This window comes from Kryptolebias marmoratus, linkage group LG15 (genome assembly GCF_001649575.2).
Source record: "Kryptolebias marmoratus isolate JLee-2015 linkage group LG15, ASM164957v2, whole genome shotgun sequence".
Taxonomy (NCBI): domain Eukaryota; kingdom Metazoa; phylum Chordata; class Actinopteri; order Cyprinodontiformes; family Rivulidae; genus Kryptolebias; species Kryptolebias marmoratus.
In genome coordinates this window covers 8,265,448-8,292,594 of record NC_051444.1, presented here as the reverse complement: position 1 = coordinate 8,292,594, position 27,147 = coordinate 8,265,448, and the positions used below count along the sequence as shown (strand labels likewise).

Below are 27,147 nucleotides of genomic sequence, written 5' to 3'. Positions count from 1 at the left end.
AATTTGTTTGTATAGGAAGCCATTGTGAGTCCTCATCCTCAACCTTTTCTGTAGTTTATTTCCATCCACTGGTTGTTATTACAAGCACTATTTGTATTTATGATTAATGGCTCCACTGGGGTATACCCATAATGCTATGACCTCAAGGTAAAATTGAAATGCATGCACTGGATGTAGAGCATTTGTATATTATTGCCCAATATACTTAGCAGCCATTACATTTGTTGGCACTGGTGAAAATAAAACAGAAAGGCTATGAGGTTTCAAATCAACAAGGCCACTCTAAGAAATGGACTTATTGGTATTGCATTAAGTTGATTAGACTGAGAAATGAATACTATTTACAATGGGAGCAGTGTTAAACACTCTTGTTTCTCCCAGCTGGAGGAGTGCATCGACAGTCGGTAGGCATCAATTAAATCTCCTGATCTGTATATCCTGAGAGCCTGGGCTGGTTGTCTTTTATTAAAGCCAAGGCTGTGGCAGCAGAATGTTTCTTTTCCTCTCAGAGATTGCCCTCAGTAATGCCGAGTACTTATCATAGTCCTGGCAAAGAACCGCAACAACTCAACATTCAGATGTTTGATACCCAGATCAACCTGGAGCCAGTGCTGACAACACTTCTGAGAACCACATGAACAGTTTTAGCTGCAGAGATGTGTGACCTCCTGCTTCTTTAGTCAGTACTGATGAGTTTTTGGTTAAATTTTTTTATTATCTTCATAGTTTACATGTTGTGTTACGAATGTGGTAAAATTCTTTTTTTCTTCTTATTTGGTTTAGGGAATACATAGTATTTGGGGAATATTACCAGTGGATGTATGTGTCTGTTTGTGCAGATGAAAATGAAAAATGGGGTCTGGGAAATACAGGGTTGTGAGGGGGCCAAGCTGTCCCTGGCCATTCATTCTCTCTGGCCCCTCTGTCTAATTAATGGGCCACATTCATACATGTTATTGCACCAGAGGGTCTGTCACTCATTAATCATGTGACCTTCTGTGGCACATTTAATGACCTTGGAGGAGTAGATCAGCTGGAGATGGCTGAAGCTGTGGAATTAAATTGTTTCTGGAAGTGGTCATGGTCACATCAGATGCTTTAACAGCCTCTCTGCTCGGGCCCTCTCCTGTTACACCTCACCCTGTGCCTCACCCAGAGGTTCTTACAGCTTCTGCTACTGAGGGACATTTCAGACAACTGGACTCTGAATTAGCAGAGGATAATATTAAACTTTGTTTCTATTATAACTTTATTAGCTGATTTTCTGATTGGTCATTGTTTTTCAATTTGAAAGTCTTTTATAACAAACTGATAGATGTTATTTGTTACCTGTGATCAAACCATAAAAGATGCATCTGTAATTTAGAGTTGGAATAAATATACAGTAATAGATGTGTAGACTAACAACATTTTTTTCAGTATTTTTTGTTTTATTTTTGTCATTACTGATGGATTTATGCCAGAAAATCTTAAAAATAGAACTTTCAAACATGAACTTATGCAAAAAGTGTATAAAATAGACTGAACAAAACAAGTATAAACTGACACCCTTTAGGGTGACCTAAGACAACAACTTGCTTTTAATTGAGACATGAAACTTGTAATTTAGGTAGCTTGTCTACTTTCCTCTGGCAAAAAGAAGAATAAAGAAAGAACACCCATCTGAACCATCTAAATCCTGGAGCAGTAAGAACAGGGATAATATCTTCTCTGTTTTTGTGATCTTAGCTGCTGAATTCTGAAATTGAGTTCTAAATAAACAGTTTGGGCCAAAAAAAAAAACATGATCAGTCAGACTACACAAACCTGAGCTATTCCATTTTTATTCAAGAATATACATTAATTAGCTCATTAAAACCAGAAAACATTGGGTCTGTTATGTCCTGCACAATACCCAGTCACTGCAGATGAGGACTAAACTTTGATGATGACTTTAATGATACATTTAATTAATATCCAGTTTTTACTAAGTGAAGGTTTCCAAATGTACTGTCCTTTTGGAGATGGAAAGCAAACACTATGTGGTCTGTATAAATGAGTGTGGATTTTATCACAGTAAAAAATGATTTAAAAAAATATGTCAAAGATGGTTCAGTGCTGCAGTTTATTAGGTTTTTGGTGAACAATGAATGAATATTCATGCAGCTTTTCACAGTAGAAGTTACATTATATTTCATGTATCAAAAACTTAGTTAGCATTGTTAAACTGTTAAAAAAATAATGTTTGTGCTTCATAAATGTCAAAATCATATACTACTAAGGAAATTATGTTTAAAATAGACATCTTCTCAGTGTCAGAAGGAGTCTGGAATAATGTTCCTACAGTTAGGGTACATTGAATAAAAGGAATATTGTACTGGCTGAGGCAGTGACAACAATTATACTTTGATACCTGTCATACTTTAATTAACTCTTTTAAAGAAAATAATAATTTTTTGTGTCCAAAGTTTAAACGATGATCTCATTATGGGTCCCACCTCCTGTTCACAACTGCAGCGTGAAAATGTTGGCTTTCTTCTCAGTGACATCGAAATGGAAGGATTTTGTTTATCCCTGTCTTTGTTTATTTAACATTTTGCTCAGCGGGGGAGTTTCAGATAGATTGTTTTCAAGACAGTCCCCGCAGACAGCGAGCAAACACACTACAGCTTCATCAAACAGAACAATCTTCAACTTTCCCCTTCTGCAGTGTGCAGGGAAATGTGACTGAGAGGAACATCATAATGGAATATGATTGAAAATGATCATCATAATTTTTTTGTGTGTGTCTGTAACAGTACGTTAGCATTGTTTTTTTTTAGAGGATTTATTTAGACTAGTGCAAGTGTACCCTTGCACAGGAAAAAAAAACAATGATAGATGAAAACATTTCATTTTCATGTGGCAAACATTTGCAACTTGGGTTATTAATGGATTCATGTGCATGTGATGGATTGTAGATGTGGAGGGATTGTTTTATTTCCTTGCCGAGGAAGCATGAAGAGACATTGTGGCACATAAAATTCAACCTGAAATACAGAGAGGAAGCTAAAATAAATCTTTGTGAGCTGAAAAGCGAGTTAACCCCTAGATGAAATGAGTTTGGAATCGAGTTCATTTCACATGTTTGACTCGTCTTTGTGTAAACATGAGCCAAGCAGGCGAGTTTTGATGGAAGCAGTGGCATTTTAAAATGTATTTTTAACAGAACAAAAAAAAGAAAAATCTGTTGTCAAGAAATGGCATCGTCAGTGTCAGCAGACAGATGTTCAAAGCTTGCAAGGGACAGTCATGAACTTTTGTAACTCCACTCATTAAAACACATAAAATCAAACACGCAGAGGCTGTGCCATTATCCCCTCTCCCTCTGTTACCACCCTCTGTCTGCCTCATCTCGTCTTTCGTCTTCCTTCCACCATCCCATTTCTCCTTGTTGCAAGTGCAGGCCTGATTAATATTTTTCACTGTTCCGTAACCATGGCAATAAGGTCACTGCATATGATACTTAATTGAATCTTCTCTGTGCTTTTGTGTGCACTTTCACTGTCCGAACAATAAAAATCTTCCACTGATGACTCCAAGCCCCCTTTCCTGCTCCACTCCCCTCCATCTTTCTTTTCATGTCGTGGCCCATGAATTTATTCATTTGTTTCCTCTGCTACCCCCTTCTTGTACCCCCTCTTTCTTTCTTGCCCTTTCTTTGACCTAGTCTTCTTTGCACTGTCATAGTGCTTTATTCTTTTTTCCATCAAACACTATTCTTGTGTTAGTTTGTTACTGTGTATAGTCAGTTTTAGTTTTTAGTCCCCTTTTGTTTTCAGCCACATGCTAAAACACTTGATGACTTACAGTATTGCTTTTTAATGTCAGAGTAATGCACAGCAGGACCTCTTTCCTTGGCCTCTCCCCAACTCTTATCTTTTTTTTAAGTTGCTTACTCCTTTTCTCCCCATGCATGCATTTGCATACTCAAATCAGTCTCAGGCACAATTGTTAAATTGATTTCAAATGACACTGATGACTGAAGTGGGGAAACAAAGAGCCTGGTGGATAGAAAACCATTGGGGAAACAAAGTGAGCTGCTGACACAGGTTGCTCTCTGAGCAGGTGTTCTGATTAATTCTTAACAAATTGGGGACCTCTAAGATGTGGACATAAGTGGGAGACACGTTCCCTCTTCACACAATGCACAGACCAACACATAAACACACGCTGACTGAGCCTTTGTTCATGCAAGTATAGGGGCTAATCCAAGACAAGAGGGGATCCAGGTTCACAGTGGGAAAACAGGAGTGGATAAAAAGTGCAGGAGTGAAGAGGAGGTGGCTTTCTGTTGGAAGAGCTGTATTTCTTTAAACTAACAATGAAACATGTTAACACAAACAAGCTATATGCATGTTTGATTACACTAAATCAAATACAATTTTTTACATTTCTTCCAATATGTTTTGGTCAAGAGTCATACTTTTGTATTACATGGCAGAGTGCTGCAACTGTTATCCTACCACTGACTAAACAGCAGAAATAAATGATAAAGTTAACAATCAATACGATTGTCAAAAACAAAAAAACGAAGAGTTTTTGTCCTGATTCCTGACAAGTCATTTTACTGAAAGGTCAGTGTTTTATAATGGTGCTGCAGAGTAATGGAGTTTGTTCTAATAAACCTGTGACAGTGATCCCGAGACAATTATTTGACTCAAATCAAACAGAATGATACAATAAAGCACAGAAAAAAATGTACACATCAGATTTGACATATGTACCATAAAATGACCATTAGTTGTTCCCAGCACTGTGAAGTGACAGTATATCAATAATGTCACTCTGAAAATGGGACAGGTTTGTTGTTGTCTTTAAATCACTGAGACTCCATACAGCAGAGGAGCATGGAGGTACAAGAAATGCATCAGGGCTTGATGTTATTGGGTGTGGTAGGAGCTGTTGAACAGCAGCGCAACACGAGGATGATTTTCAGCAGGATACCAACTTCAGACATTGGCTCGATCAGGACCTCAGTCACAGCTAAAAAACACAATTAAATTCAACAGTTTAGACTTTTTTATTAAAACCTTAATTTAACCTCTTTTTAATCAAGGTTCTGTTATTTCAGGTTCAAATCAGATCTAGTCATGTTACATTTTTCTAACATGGCAAAACAAAGTACAGATAAGAAAACCACCGATAACCTGTGTCATGCCAGCAGGTGGCAATAACAATGACACTAACAAAACATCAAATTACAAAGTAAGAACAATCTCAGCATGGCTGAAGATTCTCCTAAGACATTTGTAGCTCGTTTTGACACTGGCTAATATTTCCTCTCAGTCAATAAACTTTTCAGCAGTTTAATAGCACCAGGGGGACAGGGCAAAGTGAGACACATGTATGAAAACTATCTCAAAAACATGCTTTAAGTTTTAAGTGTACAAAGCTTGCACAAAGTAGGCTAATATGTCATCCTTTCTCAAAATCTTTGTCAAGAACATAAAGCCGTTAACAAATGTGTTAAACACTTGTATCCCTCCAAGCCTGAAGGTTGTTTGCTTTTACAGAGAAATATAACATTAACATTTAGGTGTTCTACCAACGTATATAAGATACAATGACTTTGAAGCATCCATAAAGAAAAGGCTCACTTTCAAACATGTGTCTGCATGCTCTCAAAATAGGTGCAAACCACTGCCCCCTTCCTGATGAAGGCATTTATGTTTGATCACTCTTAATATTGCATATGAATGGAGCTCCTAATGAATGGGACATGCACACTGTGTCTGCCAGCTTTTAAAGCTGAGAGCAGAGCACGCGTCTCCTCCACTGTTTGATACTAAAGCACATGGAGGCCATAGTGTGCCCATCTGTTCTCCGCACACGCCCCTCAGCCACCTTATTTCTGCCATGTGCTGCTGTAACAGGCAAGCATTGTAGCAACAAGTGTCTCCACATTTCCACGCTTGCCAGCTCCCCTCACTTGGCAGTGAGCCTGCTAAGCTGCCCTGCCCCCTTATGAGAAAAAGACTTGATTGTGCCAGGGGAGAGAGCTGAGAGGGCTGACTGGGAGGAGGGATGAAGAGGGGACACTCATCTGATTTTTAACAGTTCCAAATCAATTAAGGGTCATTAGTCCTTTTGTTTTTTTTGAAGTGGCATGATGTCGCAGTGACAGCATTCGAGGCACGGTGCCCCCCTTGGGAATGTCAGCACTAGGGTCTGTTCCCGCCCCCCTTCCTTCCCATTCACGCCTGCTCTTCTGCCACTGAAACAGCTTTGCTCTGTGTGTAAACAAACACAACGCCAGCCTGGTGGCACTGCAAGGAAAAAAGGTTTTGGCAATGACCCAGCTCTGGAGTGTGCAGCTGGCAATGGTGCAAATGCAGTGTGTGTGTGAGAGGGGGGTGGGGGGTTCTTATCCTAATTGTTCTAATCATAACAACAATTTCTTTCATTTCATACAATCCACAAATTCAATTGAATTTGTTTCAGGGGAAAACAAATAGCCGGTTGTACATAAATATCTTTCCACTGGAATTCTAAATATTTTACATTTAAAAACTTTGTTTAGTAAAAATACTGGTGTTAAATAACAAAATAACTTCACAGGTTATTTCAAATTTTGAATTTGTTTTATGTCACAAAAGCAACTATCTTTTCTATTTTAATTGCTTTCTTTTTGCTGAGTGAAGACCAGTGACTGAAAAATGAATAATTTTAAATATATATTCCTGAGAATAATAGCATTCTAAAGAGTGAATGTGATGAAGCAGGTATTTGAAATAAGACATAATGCAGAAAATAACATCGCCTCAAGGTCAATTGCACTGCTGTAATGAAGGCTGGTCTTATTCTTCAAATATTTATTTCTGTATCATCCATTACTCATCTAAGAAGCAGTGCTGTGTTAAGCGACCCTCACTGACTGTGAAAAGGCATCACAAAGAGAAAAAAAGACAGTATGGTATAGAATGTGAATGCTCACATGTCCATTTTTGTGGCGGCACGGCCCTCAGTTGGTATAGAAAAACACTTACTGTTAATGTAAATAGCAAGGCAGCATAAATCAGGAGACAAGCGCAGCCTGGGAGAATATTGTGTAATAGTTATAGCGAAATGAAGTGGCACTGGGATCAATATCCCACTATATCTCACTCTGGCGTAATGACACCGAGGGAAACAGGAGGCCAAGGGAGTCTAGTCCCTCCACCCCACCACGGGCCTATAAATCTGCCTGACCTGCAGCTTGCTTATTAAAGTACATACACAATCGGTAGCAGCCATCCAAAAAATACAAGCTTACTTACTGACCTGGAGTCAGGGGAATGAATGCTCTTTTCTTGTCTGGGAGCAGAGGTTAGAGGCTGATTGGCATCATCTAATTATACTATTCATAAAAGTAGGAAAACAGCATTTAAAGTACTGAAATTATTGTTTAGATTTTCTGATCACATGAATTATTGTAAATACATTTAAGTGATTGTAAAACAGTATGTTTATAAAACAATTAATTTGTAATTTTGCCTTCAATTAACAGAATCTTTTCTGATACAGAGAAACATAAAATTTTGTTCAAAATTATAAATTATTCACATTTTTTTAATTTTTTGATCAATGGGGACCTTGAAGTGGCCTCAATAATATTTATATAATCATCAAACAAACAAGATGAAAATTAAAAAAATAAAAATGCAAATGTGGCTATGATGGATATGACTGGTTCACATGAGGGGCAGCCATCTTGCTTCTTTATGAGATAACCTCTTTATGGGTATTAAACAAGCTTTACATATGGTGAAGGGTTTTGATTGGCTGGTCTTTTGAACAGGAAGAGGAACATCTTCTTTTTGATGGAGTAAAATGTAACACGAGCGCTCACATTTGTCTGTTTCTCAGACTGGAAGAACTGTCTTTTAGACTTTAAATTGAATTTCATAGTTGCACAGTCTCAACCGGTGGAGTGTGTTTTGGATGCATTGTGGTGATTAGTTGTTAGTGTGTGTGTGTGTGTGAGGTGTGTTTGTGATAAGGCGACATGTCAATCTGGCAATAATACACAGAAAAAGAATAAAAAAGGAGAAAGCATGAGATTGCATTTTCAAGACTAAATTCACTGTCTGTAGTGACAATATGTGTGTGTGTGTGTGTGTGTGTGTGTGTGTGTGGCGGAGGGGTGAAGCTGTCTGAATTTTGTCTAATAGTGCAGGACACATTACAGTAGCCTAGTGAGATGCGTCAGTGGTCATATTTTCTGCTCTGCTAACAGGGTTGATGTTTCTGGAGCAGGAGGAGTTGAATGAGTAAAGGCCAATGTGCTGGACTGTAACTGCTGTACAGGTGTTCAGAATGAAAGACTGTAATCAGTGTATGAAAGATGAGTCTTTTTTATTATTTACATTTTGATTTTGTCTGACAAAAATGAGTTCTTTTGAAAAACTTTTTATAACCCTTGTGAAGAGTGTCTTTTCCTTCACCCTCAGGTTGTAATAACTTCATAACTGAATCCAAAAAAGGCAAAAATGAGTTCAAAACAACAATACAACAGTTGCCTGGGATTTTTCAAATTATTCTGTTTTTATTTATTTATTTTGTAAAAGTTTGATGCAAGCTTAATGCAGTCTCGAGGGCAGGAGGATTTTGGCAAAATGCTGTGAAAAGTAATTAGAATGAACAACTAGAAGTAGTGAGACCCACGGTTGATTGTTATCGAAGATCTCTTCTTGATGTACCGTTGTTGGCTGTGGACACTGAAGTACTTGTCTTTTATTTTACAGGACCATGAAGACACTCTTTTCTTGCTTCACACTGGGTAAGTGTTTATTCAAAGCTTTTTTTCCTTAAAAATGTTTTCTTTCTGAGGAGACTTGGCGTTTTATAAACTGAATTTGCAGATGCGATCTTGGTGATTTGACTGAGTTGACGTCTCAGCCGAAGGAGTGAATTTATGAGAAATGGTTTGGAGGTTTTGCTGATATATTCTATAGATTATATCTACATATAATCTTTTTTTTCTAAACCACAACACATAGTAAGATGCATGCATATATAAGTATAATAGAAACAATATTTATATATAATTTTTTTACCCTGAAGAATTTGGAGCCTGAAACTAATCATGCTTCTCTTTAATAGATGTTTTTAATCGGTTTGGTTTATAAATTTCTTCATAAATTTTAAAAAGGCCATCATAAACACAGTAAATACAGCTTATTAAGTATGTTATCCATTTTATAAAACGTTACATTTTTCTAAATATATATACGCTCTCTTAGGTTTCAGCTAAAATAAAGTTAGAGGCCATGCCAGAACTTCAGAGTTACTAGTTTATTTGATCCATGGGGGTTTGTGAGGCTAGAAAAATAAATTTATTTTTATTTATTTTTTTTCTGTTCATAAAAATCATTAAGTACTGGCTCCTTCCTGCAAAATATTTTTTAATGCCTAAAAAGTACAGAACAATGACAAAAAAAACTTCAAACTCCTTGAACCATAAATCTCCAACAGTCTGATATGTTGTTAAGAATACGAAGGATATGTAGAATTCTAGAGAATTTTTTTAAAATTTATTAATTTGATAAAACTACATGTATACTAGTCAAAGGAGTAAAGGAAAACCTCTTTGTGATGCACAGAATCTGTTCAAAAGAAATGCTTTTGACACAAAAGATTAAAATAGAGGTTCAAGATTGAAAAATTGAAAGAAAAATTACCTGAGACGTGTTCATAGAGCTCAGTACATTAATTGTGCAACATAGTGTCTGGATTACAAAATCTTTTTTGAAAACAAATGTATAAATCATGTTAGAACTGATCCTATTGTCTATACTTAGCAAGACTGGTTTAAAAAGGGAGCAGTATTTTATATATGGATTATATAAAATCATTACAAGCTGCAAGGAGGACATATTTGTTGCTCTTACACCTCATGTCTTCTTATTGTTTTAATCCAACCAGTTATAGGTGTTGTGATGATGTGGTTTTACTTTATAATCAAACTGTAACAGCAAAGAAACAAAACAGTTGTCATATATTAGTGTCAAAATGCATCTCATAGTTGAAATTGCATGTAATTTTGCATATTTTTTTCCTTTAGATGGCTTGTTGATGCTGACCTTCTTCTGCCTGTAGTGGCAATAGTTTATACACCCTCTGGGTTGTATTTAAGAGTATGTGAATAAATGATTGACAATGTGCAGTGGACTGGAAGAATGTTTCATAGGAATTTTTTTAGCTGCCCACTGCTCTACTTGTGGGCATCTCACATGTGTGATGGGTCAAATGCTGAGAAAATCTTTGTCAATGTGTGGATGCATACAATGATGACAACATATAGCACTAATCTTATCTTTTCTATCTGTTGTGAGACTATAAATGTGTTTTGTTCTACAGTAAGATAAGAAAGTGAGGCTGAGAATTAATTTATGTAAAATATTGTTGTTTCTGTTTTGTAAATGCAGTATTGTGTTTGCATCTCAGGCTTAGTTAATAAAAAAAAAAATACCAGAATAAAGATAACACTGTTTCTCACTGCTTCTAATAAAATCTTTACAGTGCAGAGTTTGTACTTGCATAGCATTTGAATCATGACAAAAAGTAAATAAACCCTCCTTTAATTCTGTACTTATGGGCTATAAATAAATAAATAAAAACAAAGAAGAAACAAACAAACAAACAAGGCCATGATCAAGGTTCTATATTAACAGAATTTATACAATCATCAGCAGATTGATATTTTAAGGTTTTACAGTAACTAAATTTAAATCAAACAGAAACGGATTTTTTTGAAGGTAAAGTACAAATAAGTGAAAATTTTCAAGAAGATATTTTGTCAAACAGAAAATACTTTCAACTGTGTTACACATAATTCTTTAAAATTGTCTTTGTGTTAAGCAGATGGAATTTTCAACCAAACTAAATTTCTGCTTCATTTGGTAAATTTAATGAATGAATTAATTCTAAATGAGTAGAAAATGCACTAGAAGTTGATATTTGTTTGGAAATTCTCAGCTTTATTGTTTCTATTATTTTCAGTCTGTGAATGTGGATGACTTTGTAGAGTAATTATCAATTCTCGTGAGCTTGATCTATAACAAACCTTTGTGCCTAAAACAACTTACACACAGTAGACCCCTCCCAACGCTTGTCCTCTTCAACATGTCCTGACCTTGAACCATGTTAGCAGTTCACTGGACAAACGTTAGCTTGGTCTGGTTCTGTAAGTCAGTATTGAAGCTTACTGTAAATCCTACAGAACTAGTATCAGGCTGCAAAACACTGTTTATTCTTTTTTTAGTTTTAACCACAGGTGACATCCTTATGAAGGCCTAATACTTGGAAATCACATGCAAATGTGCCACACAGAATGACCTATGACCTTTTTGTGTGTGGATCTTTGACAAGTGGCTGACCTATAATCTTCTCCTAAATGATTTGACAATAGAGAGACCTATTGATCTTGTTGATTCCCCAGCAAAGGGTCAAGAGTCTGATGGACAGTCTTCTTAGACTGAGTCCCATTTTCTAGTTTTTGTTACCCTTATTTTGAAGTTCCAAAGAACAGTGGTGAAAGTATTCCACTAAAAAATGGAACACCTCTTCAAGAAGCTGATGTACCACCAGTCTACTCCATTTAATTTGGTTTCCTATATGCTGCAACTGGTTATTAAGCTTACAACAAACATCAACATACAACATCAGTTTTTATTTATTTTGTTAAAGGATTAACAGTGTTAGCAACCCTAACATAAATAAAGTAAATAAATAAAAAAGGTAAAGGTACCCATATCCAAAGCATGAATGCAGAAAACACGGAACTGAGGTGGTAGGTTCAAAGGGTAAAAAGGAACTTATTCTTTGTGTTCATGTGCCAATGGAAGTCACAGTATTAAAGTGTTTCTGATTTAATAATATATAATTCTGTGCAGTTTAATATTATGTAGCTTTTTACATTCCTGAGCCAGGCTCTACAAAAGTGTTCCTCCATCTTGGTAATCTTTCTGTTTTGTTGCTTTTCAACCTAAAATTTAATTTAATTTAAATTTTAATTCAAAGCAAAAATTTTACAAAAATACTCCAGATTAATTAAGTTACATGGGAAAAAAGAACTTGTTTTAAATAATTTACAAAAAATGTAAATGTGTAAATTGGTGCATGCAGCATTCACCCCACGAAAACTCAGTACTTTGTAGAGCCACTTTTTGGAGCGGTTTCAGAAGCAAGTCTCTTCAGGTATGCCTCCACAAGCTTGGTACATCTACCCACTGAAGTTTTTGTACATTCTTTATGACTAAATTGCTCCAGATATTCCAAGTTAGATGGATGCTTTTTGTTAAATCAAATGATAGATTCTCAGTTGGATTGAGGTTTGGACATTGCCTGGACCATTCCAGGACATTTAATTATTTGTCCTTAAATCCTTGGAGCACTGATTCAGCAGTGTGTTTCGAGTCATTGTCCTGCTGAAGTCTTCTGTCCTGTCTCAAATAATTGGAAAGCTCCGACAAGTTCTTTTCAATAATTTAATTCAAGAATGTATCATCAATCTTTTCTTTAACTCCAACCAGTTTCTCAGTCCCTGCTGATGAAAAATATCCTCACAGCATGGCACTACCACCACCATGCTTTACTGTCTGAATGATGTTCTTGGCATAATAAGAGATGGCCGATTTGCCTCAGGTATAGTATTTTCCTTGAGATCCTAAAAGCTCAAGTTTGGTCTCATCTGACCATAGCACCTTTTCCACATATTTGGGAAAGAAAATCCAAACAGTTCAGCTATCTTTTTTAAGCAGTAACTTTGGTCTGGCCACTTTCTCATGAAGTCCAGCTCTGTAGAGCTTATAGTAGTCCTGTGGACAAATACTCCCATCTCTGCAGAAAAGTCCATCTTAATCAGGGTTATCTTTGGGCTCCTGGATGCTTCTCAGATTAATGCCTTCCTTACTTGTTTGTGAGTTTTGGTGGATGATCCTCTCTTGGCTTTGCGAGGCACTGTATGCTTGATCCGATGTCACTTGCTTGGCAACAACAACAGCAAAAAAGAATGAGTACAAAAACAAACAAAAAAATGAATTGTGCAAATATTTGTAAAATATATATACATATATATTTGGGAAAAAATTTAGGAATCATATGACAAACTGAGGAAATTATTTTCTGTTTAAAACAACACAAATAGCTTAAAATAAGTCCTAGCTCTTTGGTTAGCTATACATCTACAAACTCCTTCCGAGAGCTTTTAGCTCTCCCTGCTGTGCCTGGGCGGCTGCTCTCCTCTGGGTTCACCCAGAAACAATTTGCCAACTCGCACATCTGGCCAGACAGAAGAACAGAGAAAACCTGAGGAAATTCTCCTGCTGACCACTAGTTCCCCCATCTTGCATAATGAAACCATCACTCTCCCCTGCTCTGTTGGATTCTTTCGAAGTGACTGGTGGTGGAGCAACATCTGGAATGAGCAGCAGTTTTCTTTCCTTGTGTTTTTTGGGGAGATTTAGGCCCCCGATAATCCGTCTCCCTCCTCATTAAAGGAGCTGAATAAACACAGGCCTCTTCCAGTTGTTCCTATGAATTTCCTTACCAGGCGTCAGGAGACCAAAGTGGGGGCTACTGGATCAAAGCTGCCGGCAGCCCTGTGTGTGCAGAGAGCGAGAGTGCGTTCCGGGGTTGGGCCCATTACCTTTCTCCCTGGGAACCCTGGAGACTCCTAGGTCACTAGCTGTCAGCTCATTGGCTCAAACCCCACAAAGGAGAAGGAGAAAGTTTAGGAGAAGGGGAAAAAGCAAAACAGGAAACAAAAATCTCACTAGTTAAATAGAAGCTTTTGTGGTTGGCCTAGGCGCTTTGTATTGCTGCAGGAGGTCATTGTTGCCCTGAATGTGATGGTTCAGATGAACTTTAAAACTAAACTGTTTTGTTTTTTTCTATTATAGACATTAGAACAAAATATTAGACAGAACCTCTCACCTTTGACATATGAATAATAACTGCCTCTTGTCTTCAAAAGCGACATGTCAAGGACAAAAAACACATAACACAGATACAAGAAATGTCATAAGTGGGATGTTTCATTTTTGAATAGTTTCTCCTATTTTGCAGCTAGTTATTTGGTTTAAAAGTTGTGTGGTAAAAATGACATTTAAAAACTCTATTCACAATGTCAAACGCATGCTACAAGTTCATGTGTGCCACTTTAAATCTCTGCACATCCTTGCAATCAACTTGGAAAGGTATTGGTTTTGTAGAAAAGTTTTTAGTGCAGCCAATTAAATATTAATATTGATAATGAAAAACGCTAAAAAATAGCAGCTTTAGAAGAGAAATCGCCATGAAAAGGGGTAATGTCTTGCACTATGATTGTTGCTCACTCAGAAAGATGATAAAATTGATCAAAACTGCATCCCCTTTCTCTAAAGAAAGAAAAGATCACCGGTATTAAACGGTCAATGTAATTAACTTGCCTGGCTACTAGCTGCGTGATGGCTGCAGCTGCAGCTGGAAATAGCCACAGTGTTTGTGTTTGTATATGTGCACTCTGTGTGTATGTGTACAAATGGCCCTGTGGTCGTCATCAGGCCCCCATCAGCCCCTCCATTAGTTACTGAGCTGCGGGTCTGTGTTAGCCTACCTGCGCTGAATACAGATTAGGATGGGAGCATGGACAGCAAGCGCAATGAAGACAAACATTCATGCGAGCTCTCACAAAAGATAACATCAACATATTATCTAGTATGACATACGCTGACATATTTTGATACACATAATTATACCGACTGCATTTTTCAGATCTAAGTGACTGAAATGTTGCTTCATATGCATAAAATAATGGTGAAATCATTCAATTGCTTCAGTTTACTCTCTCTGGCTGATAAAAAGCATACGTGTGTGATTAGTGCCCATCATTGAACAAACACCAGCGCTTGTAGAGAGCACTTCATCTGATGCAGGCAGATCATAGCTTACACATTCTGAAATAATGTCACACACAGTAGAGTACACACACTGGCAGCTCTGCACAAAGGCAAACATGGCTGCATGCTTCTTTTCTTCTTCTTCTGGTGTCCCAGGCTCACGGGCTGAGACAAGGAATCTGGCAGCAGTCACTACACAGAGCCAGGCAAACACACAGTTGCCATGCTTACTGATGATGTTTTTACATGTGCCACCTCTGTTGGAAACATCCATGTGAGATTATACAGATGCACAAGCATTTTTAAAAAAAAATTAAACAAATCATTTAGATTTTGGGTAATATATCAAATAAAATGCAAATTAATCAGCCATTTTGATAAAAAAGAGAAGATGTCAGTAATTCTAGATTAACTGTAAATTCATAAATGTTTTTTCTGAAAGGAAAAAAAGGGTCCGTTTAGGTTGAAATCAAGGCCAAAGACCAGGTCTAAGGCTCGGAATTCATGAAGAACCTGCATGGCTTGAGGACTGGGAGGGGGCCGAGAGGCCATGTGAAGGCTTCTGTATGTCTCTCTCTGGCAGTGCAATGGGACTCTTGGGAGACCTGGGTCAGGAGGCCTCCCCAGCCTCCACCTCCACCCCCACCCCGTATTACGGTGCCATTTAAAGCCACCCAGCATCTATTTCCTCCAATAAAAACTAATAACCTTTTCTGTCGGAAATCACGGCAGCTCTTGAGTGCTGGAGCAGAGGCCTGACTGGATGGCCTGTAATTGCGGTCCAGTAGTCTCCCTTTGGTTTATTTTTTGCAGTGTTTTGGATTTGATTTTTTCCCCCCCTTTCTCTCTCTCTCTCTCTCTCTCTCTCTCTCTCTTTCTTTCTCTCTTTCTCTCTCTCTCTTTCTCTGTCCTCTTGGTGCTCTGTGCTTTGTGGCTGATTGCCTGTGCAGCTCACCCCACACTCAGTAATCAGGCAGGAGCCAGAGAGGGGGCAAAACAGCAACTCAAGGACCTTTTATAATTGGGAGGGATTTGGAGGGCAGTCGGACTTTACATTTGGTGACAGAATTGGCTGTATTGGTGACTGTGCTGGCCGAATAACAGGCGTGCCGAAGCCACATCTGCAGTCAGGTCGCTGTGAGGCAGCTTTGAATAGTCTGTATATACTGCATATCAGGTGTTACTACTCATTTGTCATCTGGACTGAAATAATTTTGGAAATGGGTTAAAACAAAATTTTAGATACATTTTAAAGTTTTTGCACACATTTTCACAAGACCATGAAAATTATTCTCCAACACATAATAAAAAGACTCTATTTACAGTGATAAAACAGTGAATGATTTTTTTAAGCAAAATTATAATATTCATAAAAATTCTTTTTAACTGTTGCTTTTTGTTTGATGTCTAATTTTACTTTACAACCTTTGACATACAAATGATTAGAAAGAGCTCTGGCAGCACTTAAAAGGATACATGTAGAACAATATGTTCAGCCACAGGAAGTGAGTAACAAATTTTTGCAATGTCCTTCTGGAAAACCTGCATCCCGGCAGGTGGGAGTGGGGTCTCAAATGCAGCCTGCATGAAGTTATGGCTGATATGCAGCAGCTTTGCTATGAAACACGGACACAAATATATCTTTCTGTTATGTTACATTTTCTTTGTTCTACAATTAAAATCAAGTAAGTATTTATAAAAAGATGCATCCAGCACAAAACCCCATAGCATTTAACATCAGTGGAATGTACCCAAAATTTTAATATATTACAACTTTTAAAAAAAACAATACACAAATTGCAGATAAATTATACCAGATGTAAACATAAACATGTTCAGTTCTTACCCTTAGGGTGTTTTTACCCTGCAAGAGTTACACTGGCACTAAATTTTGTGTCTGAATTGTAGAAACTTTTCACAAAATGAAGCAAAGACCAACAGTTTGGTTTTGGAAAAAAAAATTACTTCATTTAAAAAATGTTTGGGGTTTGATCTTGAGTAAATAAACTGCAATGCAAGAAAGAATTATGAGAAGATGTTTTCTTTTTTTCATTTGTGGTGGGATTGGATTTTTTTTATGATACTGTTTAACTGCTGTATTTTACTTCCTGAAGTGGTCAGACTTGCATGTGGAGATTGTTGCACTGTGAGAAGCTGCTAGATACTAATCTATTACTGCTGTAATAGTTTATATTTTCTTTTTTTAATATTAATTTTTGAATTGCTCCTACATAAGGATGTATACAGATATTTATTTCATTCAAAGCACTAAACTTGATGACTTAAAATATATTTGTGAGTAAAACATCCTAATGACAGATCAGTCATAATTACAGACACTTTGTATACTTTGTGCCTTAAAAATAGGTGTCTTTGTGTGTATATACTACCATTTGTGATCTGAAACCACAGTTATAAATGTGCATTTACAGTCACATCAGTACGTATTAATTAAATTTAGTTTTATAGTATTGTATTTTCAACCACTTAAAGTCTGGCACTTGCAGTGGTATTATTTTCAGTTTTCTGTGTTTGCTTCTTTAAAAAAGTTATTCCTTTAATGTTAGCTTATTTAACCTCCCTTACAACAAAAATACTAATGATGACATTGAAGAGAGGCTCCACAGACTCTTCTCAGCCTGTCTTGATATGACTTTGCTGTGTTCAAAGTTTTTTATTACCCTAATATGTGGAAGTGAGCAGAACTGCTCGCAAAGAACACAAGGCAAGTCCTCATGCGAAGCTATTCCCTTTTTGAACTGGTTTAAGTTGAAAGTGAAGCCATCTTTGATTTTTATTTGATTATCCAGCACTTGTAATCACACATTGCATGCAAGAGCACCGTGTGTGTGCGTGCATGCTTCAAGGTGTGTTTTTTATTACATGAAGCATTCTTTCACCACCTGCATTAAATAAAAACATAACTAAAAGAAAACTGGCTTATTTAGAAAACCTGATTTCTGCCCTTTAACTACAGAACATGGCAGTGCTACTTTTATTTTTTTGGCTTTGCTCTACGTTGTATTCGCAGACTTTGGAGGCATTTTTCAAGAAATTACAACTAGTGATTTATGTTTTAGTTGTATTTATTTTTTACAAAAAAACAAACCAAAAACAAAAAAACCCCAAAACAAATACAAAATACAAAAGAAAAGAAAAAACAAAGAAAAGTGTATTTTGTTCGTTTATCCAAACCTTCATTTATTAGGCACAATCAGTGTCTTGACCGACAAACCTGACTCTAGATAGAAATGCTAATTAAAATAAACAAATTTACCCCACTAAACAACAACAACAAACAAAAACAAAAGACATGGTCATGTTGTATTATACCACTTTTTATTTTAAATCCACTTTGTGATTTATGGATACTATCCAAACATGCACTGCAAAATTCCGAAAATGTAGCTGCTGAATAGTCCATATTTGAGGTTGGTAGACTTTCTTCTTTGTGATGTCAGATATGTTTTCAGTCATAGACAGAACTGGACAGCAGGCAGGTGAGACAAACACTCTTTGTGTCTGTGATGTCCTGCTGATGTGTCCAGAATGAGGTCTAACATGGGTCTGCTGAAAAACAAAAAACAAAACTTGATTGCAGCATATGCATCACTAATAACACAAAGATTAATGCTACTTATTCACACAGACAACTCACCAGTTCAAATGATGCAGCCCATTACTATTATAAGTGACAGATTTAGCACCTTTTGTTGATACAAAATTCTTGAGAATGTAGAGTCTGATGCCCCTTTTCCCCAAAGGCAATATCCACAGTTTTTCTCTCCATTTGAGATGAGTTTGTGCGCAGAGAATTTTGCCATGTTTTTATGCAGATTTTGAATATACGTACTTCTATTCTTGTAATACAGGTTCAGGTTGTCTTCCTGGATGCAGAGGCTTTTATGACCAATCTTAACACCATTGGCAGACATTCTGTTGATTTTAAAATCTTCACAAATTGTGTTTTTAATTTTATAAACACAACAACTTGAAAGGACACATGTATAAAATTATGGTTGAAAGTAAATAGCGTACCCTATTTTTTACACTAAACATTACAAAACAAAACTTTTAGAAATTAAATTTGAATATGCAATAAATAAATAAATATTATATTCAGATTGTAACAAGTATTTTGTCTATATGTAGGAGCCCATTTAGTTTTATGCTTGCATTCTAGAACTAAAACTATATAACTGAGCTTGATAACGCTAAATCGATCTAACCAAGTGAAGACTTTACATCACCTAATAAATGAACCTTTTTCCGCTTGTCTGTTTTGGGCTTTGTTCTCTCATGTATTCTTGTTTTTGTGCTTTAAACTATCACTGCATGTTTGTGTGCACACTTCCTTAATTGCATTAAGAGGATGACGCACTTTCTTACTCTGTTTAAGCTCACTTTAATTGCCTCTGAACGGTGCGCTGGGGAAGCAGGGACTGATGTGTACAATGCGGACATGCAATTAGCTATCTTTCATAAGATGCTCCAGGGGAAAAGAGAAGGTTTCAATTCATGGAGGAATTTCACACACAAGGCAACAAATGCTATTTTGTGTCACCGCTGTGGTGGCATCTTGATGGAATGGCATTTTATTCATTATAAAAATGAAAGTTTCAGACAAAGCAAAACAGAAAGATCCCTTCAAAGAAAAGGAAGAAAGATTTTTGTTACAAACTGAGAAAGAAAAATGTACAGTGTTAGCAGAGGACACCAAGTAATGCAGAAGGGAAGGTGCAGATATAAATAATATGATAAACACAGAAGGAAACAAAGAGATAGGTGGAAGGGTGAGAAAAGACTGACACGATGCATGTGGCCTGAAGAATTTTCCCTTGGAAATAGTGGAACAATGAAAGAAAAGCTCCGGAAACCTTTGGGACTCTACATTTTACTTTAATCCCATTTGGTCTGATAAACTAAGTTGAATGAGAAGCAGGGGCTCAGTGTTTTTGAAGCAGGCAGAAGGTAAAGAAAACAAAACGTAATTTTACAGGGAAATACTTTGCACTTTTATTCCACAAATAATAGCCCTCTTTCTTTTATTTTAACATAAACTTTGGTCATCACCAGCCTTTACAACAACAAAATTGCTACTAATAAATGTGTATCTAAATTTGGTTTTCTATCATTTTTGTATGGCCCATGTAGACTAAAAATATGGTAAGTAGCTCTTTTATTATTATTTGACAATCCTTTATATAAATTTAGACAAGTTACACATGTATTTATACATGTATAAATTTAAAGTGTGAGGCATTAAATAACATCATGCACTGAGTTAATGGTATTGTTGTGACACATCAAAAGCTTTTAATTTTTGTTGAATGCAATCGGAAGCTCAAGAAGCACCTCCATCCCTTGTTGTCCCTCCGTTTCCTTCTCCCTTTCCTTGTATTCCCCCCGCCCCTTCTTTTTTCCCCTATACCCTCCCAACACCCCACCCAGATACCCCTTCCCCCGTCTCGGACAATCCTTCCCTGCTCTTCCTCCCTCTTCTCTCTCCTTCTCTGTCTGCCTCATCCCAGCTCCATCCTCCCTGTCCCTCCCTCCACTCTTCTTCATTTAATAGTGGACCTCGGAGTGGTTGCCATGTCGACCAGCCAGCACATTACTATGGCAACCACTCTGAGCGAGACGAGGCTGCTGATTAGGGAGAGATGTCTAGCGTTGCCTGGCCAGTGGAGGTTGGGGGAAGAAAGGGGGAACATGGTGTTGGGGTGTTGGAAGTGTGGGTGGGGTGTGGTGGGGTGTGTGTGTGTTGGGGGGTAGAGGGTGATGTTATATTATAGGCCTGATCATTGTGCTTCTGGTCAGTATTCTAATAGTAAGCCAAAATATATTTTGCCTCAGATTTCATTTCATAGGACAATCCTGCCCACATATCCTTTTTGATAGTCTTCTGCTTTTTGGACAGTAAAATCACTGTTTTGCCTCTTATTTGGGTAACCATCATATATGCTTTTAATATATAGATTTCAATATCAAACCTAACATTTTCTTGAAAGGTTTTTCTTTATTATTGTTTTTTCTTTTTTAGTAATAAAAAGGCTATATTCCCCTGAGCTCAATGTTTACTTAAAAGTCCATAGTGCTGATTTACTTTGTTTTAGGGATAGATGTGCAAATTGAACCAAGTTGGAAATGCTGTTCTGGTTGTATTTGAGCAGATTCATATCTAGTGTTATGACATGTGAGGGATGGAGCAGGGAGAGCTTTTAAAAAGCTTCGTCCTCCTCTAAGAACACTAATGAACGCTGTGGAGGATGCCTGAGACCTCCCAGATCCATCAGAGAAACTAATTACAAGATCCAATTAAAGAGAGAGAGAAAGGGAGAAGACAGGGAAGACAGAAATGGGGGAGAGAGAGAAGATTGGGGAGGGGGGTCTCTGTCTTTACCACTGACCCAGCCAAGCCGTCAGCTCATTCAAGACAGTAATTATAGCTTATTTATTATTCATCCTTGAGCTAAATAAGAGCGTGACATTTCAATAACAATAATAAGGGCAGAAAAAAAGGCAGCTCAAACTACAAACTTACTAATTGCAGTGCTCAGAGATTAAACGACTGGAAAAATGTTGTTATTTACTTATTCATAACATCGAGACCAGTCATAAGAGCATACCAATGCACTTTGCTGAAAATGAGTCTAAAGGGTTCTCTCATGAGATCTGGCTGGTGGACATAATCCTCAACAAAACCAGGATACCATGCTTCCCTTAACAAGTGGGATCTGAATGTCAGAGAAGGGCCTTAATAGCTTTCACCCTCTGTTATTGTGACTTTGCTTCATTAGATTGAGCAAGAAATCATTTAAAATGTGCTAAGAAATTTGCACACAATCAAGAAATTTACTGATGTTTTCCTCAAACTTGCTGAACTGTTGTGATTCTGACTTGTTATGATATTATCATTGGTATCTGTGTTTTTTTTTGTGTCTAAGATTTTTAGTTTATCCATTTTGTATGTGAATATACATATATGTATGTACATATATATGATAATCTATATAAAATCATCTTCTCTTCTCTCGTTTAACTTGAACTTGAAGTCACTTATTTAGTCTGTTGGCTCTTGGCCTCATCAGCTTTGGCAGAGTTGAAGAATATCACATAATCATGAAGTAGAGATGACATTACACTCATCGCAAATTATAGATGAGTTTTACTGTGTGACAGGCTGGAGCTCAACCTAAGTGACTGTCATAAGGGGTCCGAGGGTCATTTCGCACCTCCCTTCCAAAAGGCTCTCTGTCTTTGGACTGTTTAGACTAAAATTAAATTAGACTGCACATATTAAAAATCAAGAAATTGTGCATTTTATCAATCATTACTAAATAGTTTTTTCTTTTTTCAGCCTTACAGACATTCTCCAAGGTGTACACAAATATCTTCATAAGTATCTTATGTTTTTTAACATGGCCATTAGGTGATAAAAACAAAAATAGAAATTAAAAATGCTGAATTTATCAGTCTGTAAACAATGACAGTTGTAACTGACTGGATGGTGTTTACCTTTCTGCTTTTGATCACACAGAAATCACTTTGTTGTCTTCTGTCATTTACCTGACAGAAACTAAGAATAACTGTTTTTGATCATACCATTCATATGTTGGACCACATTACTTTTCCATTATAGCACTGTGTGGAGAATTTTAAGCCAATGAAGATAAACAGCAAGTTTTGACTTGTCTTTGATTTTATCTGTTTGCATTTATATGTTCTTCTGAATCACATGAGAAGCCCTCAGTACTTTAACAGCAGCAAGCAGCATAAGCCTGCAGTCGATTGTTCAGTTCCTCGCTTCATTTTCTACGTAAAGCCTTTGTCCTTGAATCTCAGAGGAATTTTATTAATGTTGTTAGGTGACTCAAGCAGCCACAGACTTCAGGCCGCATAAATGAAAAGTCAATATTGGGAGATAAGTAAAGGCATGTTAAGAGACACATTTATTGGCACAAATGTGTGTTTTTACCTTTGAATGCTTTATCTCATGAAACAGAAGACAGTGCAGCTATGACAGTGCATCTTAAATTTCACAACTGCAGCTGTACATGTGTTTAATTTTCACAACCTTGACCTTGCTCAAATTAAAACAGCAGCCTGGTGAACAATGGAGGACAGAAGGGTTCATTCAGAAATCTGGGAAGTTTCTCTTTTACTAATTTCTCTTTTCTCTTTTTTTAGTTTTAGTTGTGTGACTTTTTGTAGCTTCTCCATGCCAAGAGCGGGAGGCTTTTATGACTTATCAGTTGATACAGGACATGTCCTCAGACAGAGCTATTGATTTTATTGATTCATTCATTTGTGGTTTCCCATACAGTTGCCTCCTAGAGTTTTTGTCAGAGTGACAGAGCATACGCTGAGCTACAGATGAGGTGCTTGGTGGGAAAAAAAGCTGGGTTATTACTGTGGCAAAAAAGAGGAAAAGCTCAGAAAGTTCAGGTACTTTAAAATTTTAAGGCATTTCGTGTTTATTTTTAAGATTTAGCCTAATAGACAGAACATTTATGAAACAACAAGGTAGTTTTTTGAACATGGAAAATAAACTTCATTTAATTAGCTTCACTTTTTACTCTCCTTCACTTAAATGATGTGGGAAAGCAACCACATGATTACACACATATAGGTCAAACTTAGAACCTCACAACAGACAAATACATTGGCATATTTCCAGAAATACACTGACCAGATCGCACCCCCTGAGGGCTGTGGGGCAGTTGCTTGAGCAATGTCTCCCCAGGGGGCTGATATTTTATAGTTTGTGTCCATCAGTGCTGTAGCCTGGGGCGCCAGGGTTGACAGTAAGTGCTCTCAACACCGGTGACACTGATTCATCTGAGCCATGACACAGATGAGAGGAAAAAGGGGGAGAGGGGCTCAACCAGAAAAGAAGCATAAAACACAAAAAGACTAGATTATATTAGTATTGAAATGAGTACAAGGCATATGCCCAAGTTTGTTCAAGTTTATGATAATGTCAGTGAGCACCAAATTGATATATGTTTGGTAGATGGTTTAAGGTTATTCACTAAAAGTCAAAGAACTATGCTATGATGTGGTGGTCTAATACCGGCTAGCCTAGGCTAGACAGGAGAGATTGGCTTGAGGAAGAGACTCCAATCTAACGTGGCATTTCAATTTCTCATTCCTCCTTATGGCTGTGCTGTGCACTGCTGAGCCTCTTCTACATATATATAAGGAGGACGCCTCTGAACCCCAGCCTTCTAGATGCGCATACTAAGCAATCAATGTGTCACCTCTTCCTGACAATCTTATTTTTTTCTATGGTGGCCATGCTCATTTTTTCTTGTCAGCAGAAAGTAATTTGCTGTATTGTGATTCAGTCCTAAAACTTGGTGACGAGGTGTCTGATAAGTCACTACCTCCCCCACCCCTCCAGCCTTCTCACCGCCTCATCCACAATATGGAAAATCCAAAGGTAGCACCCCAACCCCCATTTTGTCTACACCCAACTGCACTCCCACACCCAATGTCCCCTCCATCCACACCAAGCCCAACATAGTTGTATTGAGGCAGGCTGCTAAATTAGATAAGCAGGGCTGTGGTGCAGCACCCCTGATTAATAAAAGATGCAGTGCTCCCCGGGGAGGGCCCCTCTAAGGGCCGAACAGAATCTGCCCACAGACAATAGAGTTAGCTTTCGCACAATGAACAGGAAATGGAGAGAATGGACCAATCATGGAAATATAACATTTAGAGCAGGACTATCCTGTGACCCTCTCTAACATTATGAGTGTGGTATATTAGATAATGACAAATGTTAAAAGTGAGAATAATAAATATATATTCGTTTTCGGGGAAGCATTGAGATATGCTGGAAAGCAAAGCCGATTCCCTGCTGTTTTATGAAATTCAGGATGAGATTTGTAAATCTTCAATCAGACAAGTTTATAAATTACAAATTGTTTTTTTTTTTAATAATTGTTTTTATTCTTGCGCCCCCATTTTCAACAAGTCAAGTCATACTAATTAGCTCTATGAACAAATAATAATAAAAAAAACATATATAATGTAAAAAGTAGAACACATTGTGTAATTACTAAGAATAAACAGAGGTATTTTTAAAAAAGTATTTGAAAACCTAAATAGTTCCTACTGTTAAATTTCCAACTACTGACTTTTAAGTACAATTTGTAACTTTGCTTTGGAGTAGAAACATAAAAAGACACTGTTTATGATCTTAGAGTCAAACCTCAGACAGATAGAAATGATCATAAATGGAAGAAACTGTTAGCTAAAATGAAGGTTCTCTTACTTTTAAGGACTATTTCAATAATATGGCAAAAGTAGAAAAGAGGGCAGTGCAGTAAGTTTATTCATTTGCTTTTCATGAACTGCTGTCTGTCTTATCAACAGAATGAAGATAAGTCAGTGTGACATTTTAAAGTTAATTTAGTAATTTAAAGTTAATAAAGTTAATGCCAATACTTCATTCATTTTTAAATGAAATTAACATTTCTCACTTTATACTGAGCTATTAAAAGCACATTCAAAAATAGATAAGGAAACAACATTTATGACATTCCTAGAATTTAAATTAACTACAACAGCAAGATTTAGGCCAAATCCGATTTCCTTGTGTTACCTTTATATTTTGAGTGACCTCTTGATTCTTAAAGTTTGAAATTAAGGGGTACTGGTTAAAATTTTTCATCATGAAATTAAGCCAGTGCATAGTTCAGTGCAACAACAAAACATGTTTTTGTCTGAAGTTCCAGTATGTTGTGTAGCTAGTTCACTAGGTTGCAACAGACATAGGGATATTTTATGGATTGATTGTTGAGGTGATACAAATATAAGTTGATCTGACAGTAAAATTGTTTCTATTTTTGTTATATGCTTCTTAAAAAAATATCTATAGTGGTACAAACCAAAATACATTTAAATACATACAAACTAGAATGAGCTATAATGCTTGTGGTGATAAATAAACTTTTTGTAAGCATATCTTATAATCTTTCATTTACACTGAACCCCTGAAAAATCAGTATTAAGGTCAAGATAGCCCTACCACTTCCCCTTCTCCCTGTATCACAAAAAATATCAGGACCAGACATATTATACTAACAGACCATTAGACCATGTGTGTGTGTGGGAAGTGGGGGTGCTGGGGTGTGTCTATATTTGTGTGTTTTGTAACAAGTGCAAGGAGGTGTCACTTGTACAAACTGAATTTAAATGTTGTTGATCTTAAAGACTTAGTTTGCATCAAGCTAGGTATTTATATTACCTGAATTCTCAAAATCTAAATCAAGCTGTCATTTGAAACAAACATTTTCACAAGACTTTTGGTCACTGCTAGAGGGAAAAGCAACTTCAGCTTCTTTAGATGAAGGAACAGGTGTGTGATCACAAAGTGAAACTAAATAAATGTGTTTTATGTGGGAGGTGTGTGAGGAAAAACTTTGAAAGCCTAGAAAATATGTTAGTAAAACTTCAAGTGTAAGTGAGTCTTTTTAGAATAATGTGATCTCTGTAGGAAATTAAAAGAGACTATTTTGTTACAGTTTAAATATCAGAAACATTTCACAAAAAACTCGTAAAGTGTTACAGTTTAGAGCTTCAAACAGGGGTCTCCAATCCTGGTCCTCGAGGGCCACTATCCTGCATGTGTTACTCGTTTCCCTGCTCCAACACACCTGATTCAGTGGTTAAATTACCTCTACTTGTTCTGCAGAAGCATGTTAATCACCCATTGATTCAAATAAGGTGTGTTGGAGCAGAGAAACAAGGAAAACATGCAGGATAGTGGCCCTCGAGGACCAGGATTGGAGATCGCTGGCTTCGAAGATGCCTGCATTAAGATTGTTTAAAATATTCTGAACCCATCTTTCTGAAAGTTAAACTTGAAATGATTAATCTTGAAGATGAATAAAATAATTATCTTTAACACCATAAAGTTTACCGATAAAAAACAAGAGAAGTGTCCAAATTGAAATTCAAAATTGTATAGGGAGACAAACACTAAAGCTCCTAAGGATTCGATCATCTGACAACCAGTCTACTTAAAAGAATGATAATATTCTCAAAATCAGTATCTGATATGAGCTGATACCAGTTTCAAATAAAAAAAAATGTTTTATGCATAAGACTTACAGGTGCTGGTCATAAAATTAGAATATCATGAAAAAGTAGATTGATTTCAGTAATTCCATTTAAAAAGTGAAACTTGTATATTATATTCATACATTACATACAAACTCATATATTTCAAATGTTTATTTCGTTTAATTTTGATGAT

General features: G+C 36.8%; 1 protein-coding gene across 1 annotated transcript in view; it reads left to right on the top strand.

Annotated features, from left to right (window-relative positions):
* Positions 1–27,147, top strand: part of zfhx3 (zinc finger homeobox 3) — a 321,615-nt gene that overhangs the window by 123,286 nt on the left and 171,182 nt on the right. The window contains exon 3 of the mRNA XM_037980053.1: positions 8,745–8,779. The gene's annotated coding sequence lies outside the window, so the exon portion shown is untranslated. The remainder of the gene's footprint in view (positions 1–8,744; positions 8,780–27,147) is intronic.